The 3,613-nt window shown below is 43.0% G+C and overlaps 1 pseudogene; it reads right to left on the bottom strand.

Annotated features, from left to right (window-relative positions):
• Positions 1-450: 450 nt before the first annotated feature.
• LOC109448213 (60 kDa heat shock protein, mitochondrial pseudogene) lies at positions 451-2,866 on the bottom strand (annotated as a pseudogene).
• Between the last annotated feature and the right edge of the window lie 747 nt (positions 2,867-3,613).

The following is a 3,613-nucleotide window of genomic DNA, read 5'->3' as shown; positions in this document are numbered from 1 at the left end:
GAGCCAACCTAATAAATAGTTCGACATGTATTCCATATTTATGTGGATAAAAAAGGGGTGCTGTAATGAATCATAATTCCTAACTGGGGGGTTCAACATGGGTAGTCACACTCCAGGCCTATAACTTTTTTTTTTTTTTAATTTTAAAACAAATTTTTCTTACACAAAGGTTGTCACATAATTGGATATTTTTCTACTTTGTACACAATTATTCTTACTCTCCACAGAAAGGCTGCTTCTTCTCATCGGATAATGGCAAGCACTAAATCCTGATTTTAACAGAATAATAGTAAAAATGCCTCAGAGATTTAAGTTGAAAGCAGTATATTGGTATATGGCTCTCGCACTTAAGTCATCAGGAACGTACAAACATTTTTTTTTTTTTTTTTTTTTAGATTTTTATTGGGGAAGGGGAACAGGACTTTATTGGGAACAGTGTGTATTTCCAAGACTTTTTTCCAAGTCAAGTTGTTGTCCTTTCAATCTTAGTTGTGGAGGGCGCAGCTCAGCTCCAGGTCCAGTTGCCGGGGGCACAGCCCACCATCCCTTGCGGGAGTCAAACCGGCAACCTTGTGATTGAGAAGATGTGCTCCAACCAACTGAGCCATCCAGGAGCTCAGCGGCAGCTCAGCTCAACGTGCCATGTTCAATCTTAGTTGCAGGGGGCGGAGCCCACCATCCCTTGCGGGACTCGAGGAGTTGAACCAGCAACCTTGTGGTTGAGAGCCTTCTGGCCTTTGTGGGAATCGAATCAGCAGCCTTTGGAGTTAGGAGCAAGGAGCTCCAACCGCGTGAGCCACTAGGCCGGCCTACAAATGTCTTTTTATTCAAAAATACAAAATATATTATCTGTAGGCATGGACAATGACAGCAGTAAACCATTGTATATTGTCAACTGAAACGAGTAACTGATGGTTATAGTGATTTTCTTAAACACCAGCCAGCCTTTTCTCCAGTCATTTCCTTTAATTGACTTCTCTGACGTTATAGGTGAGGAGCACTGGCTTGAAGCTTCCTCTCACAGTTCCCATTAATAACAGTAAAGCACTATTTTAGAAATTAGAACACGCCACCTCCCATACTACCTCCCATTCCTCCCATTCTGCCCATTCCAGGGTCTTTCTCTTCTTTAGGAATTTCTATGACTACAACTTCTGCTGTAGTTAACAGAGAGGCCACTCCAGCAGCATCCAATAAAGCAGTTCTCACAACCTTAGTCAGATCCATGATTCCTTTTTTCCCCCATATTCACAAAATCTCCAAGCATAGTGTCATAACCAACTTCTGAGGAACTTTGCATAATTTTCTCAACTATCAATGATCCCTCAATGCCTGCATTCTTAGCAATGGTCATTGCAGGAATTTTGAGTGTTTTTTAAAATAATTTCTATACCAATTTTTTGATCTTCATTAGCTGGAGTTAACGAGCCCGAAGCTGGAATGCACTGAAGCAGGGCACAACCCCCTCCCAGAACAATGCCTTTCTCAACAGCAGCTCATGTAACATTCAGGGCATTTGTTACTCTTTCTTTTCATTCACTTCAACATCACTAATCCCACCAACCTGCAGCACAGCTACTCCATCTGAGAGTTTTGCCAGACGTTCACTTAGTTTTTCCTTTTCATATTCACTAGTTGTGATATCTAACGGCTCAATGATTTCTTGAATACGTTTTTCAATCTGAGCCTTATCACCTTTTCCTTTCAAGAGCATGGCATCGTCTTTGGTCACAATAACCTCTCCAACTTTTCCTAAGTCATGAGGCTGAACATCTTCAAGATTTAGAGTCAATCCTTCTTCTCTAAACACTGCACCACCAGCAGCGATAGCCATGTCTTTAAGCTGCTTCTTTCTATTGTCACCAAAACCTGGAGCTTTAACTGCTACAACCTGAAGACCAACTTTTAGCCTGTTCAAAACGAACGTACTTAGAGCTTCTCCATCAACATCTTCAGCAATTATGACCAAGGGCTTACGGTGAGCATTGGCAATTTCAAGAGCAGGTACAATGGACTGGACACTAGAAATTTTCTTTTCACTCAGTAGAACATAGACATCTTTGAATTCACACTTCTGACCTTTCGTTGCATTGATAAAGTATGGGAAAATATAAACTCGATCAAACTGCATGCCTTCAATAATTTCTAATTCACCATTCAGTGTTTTTCCATCCTTTACTGTGATGACACCCTTTCTTCCAATCTTTTTCATTGCATCAGAAATGATATTGCCAATTTCTTTGTCTTCATTTGCAGAAATCGTAGCAACCTGAGCAATTTCTTCAGGGGTTGTCACTGGTTTAGACTGCTTCTGAAGTTCAGCAATTACAGCATCAACAACTAACATCACACCTCTCCTGATTTCTACTGGATTATCACCTTTACTAATCTTCTCAAAGCCTTCTTTTGCAATAGAGCATGCCAGTACAGTAGCAGTTGTGGTGCCATCCCCAGCCTCTTCATTTGTATTATTGGCAACATCCTGAACAAGTTTAGCGCCAATATTTTTGCATTTATCTTTTAAGTCAATTGACTTTGCAATGGTCATATCATCTTTTGTAACTTTGGGACTCCCCCAACTCTGTTCAATAATCACTGTTCTTCCCTTTGGCCCCATAGTAATGTCTACAGCATTGGCTAAAAGTTCTATACCTTAAAGCATTAGGGCTCAGGCATCGGCATCAAACTTTACATCTTTGGCATATGCCCGAGTGAGACGGGGTGCCAGTACCCTGGATACTGGCCTAATCTGGTGAAGGACTTCATGTAATCGAAGGATTTCTGCGGGGCAGCAGCAGGGCGTGCAAGCGGCAAGGCAAGTTGACGGTGGCGAATGAGGGCTACATAACTCTTTAGTGGAAGGTTTTCAAGCAAGCTCTGTCCATTGTTCTTGTGCATCTAGGTTAACACACCTTTGAAATACCAGAACTCATACCACCCGAAGGTGTAATCACCCTTAAGAAAGCACATAATCTTGAAATCTAATCCCTGCCTTGTTTCCTCCCACTCTCATGTAATCTTCCTTACAATCCCTCCTTAATTCCACATGCGTAAAGAAACTGTAAAACTGTTACTCTCATAAGCATTTGAGATCTTGCTCCCTGGCATATGTCTGTCAGTTTGAGCTAAACAAACTCATAAAAATTCTCTACATGTTTGGACGTTTCTTTCCCCCCCCCCCTTCTTCCATCTCCCCACCCACTCAGGTTCAAGCCATTGTTTCTCAGTGTAGTTGTGTAGGACACAGCTAGCTCCCTGGCCCATGCTGGTATTACTGTGCTCCCACCAGCTGAGGCAGTTGGTTGCCAGCTGTCTGTAGGCCGCTCACAGCAGCTCACGGCAGCTCTCGCCAGCTGCCAGCCACTCACGTTGGCTGCCAGCCACTCACACTGGCCACTGGCTGCTCATGGTAGCACACGATAGCCCACGGCAGCCCACAGCAGCCCATGGCTGCTCACGATGGCTGCCGGCCAGACATGCTGGCTGCCGGAAATGTCTCCTTTCAATAATGTCACTCATGTTCCTTCATCTAAGTCCAGCTTAAATGCACTATGATGCATAAAACAATGTAAAAACCCAAAAAAAGGGATGCCAGGGAGCTAGGAAGAACCAA

The sequence above is a fragment of the Rhinolophus sinicus genome, chromosome 3 (genome assembly GCF_057876585.1).
Source record: "Rhinolophus sinicus isolate RSI-liver-muscle chromosome 3, RSI-T2T, whole genome shotgun sequence".
In the NCBI taxonomy this organism is placed as follows: Eukaryota; Metazoa; Chordata; class Mammalia; order Chiroptera; family Rhinolophidae; genus Rhinolophus; species Rhinolophus sinicus.
The sequence above is the reverse complement of the archived record's forward strand: the minus strand, read 5'-3'. Positions and strand labels throughout refer to the sequence as shown.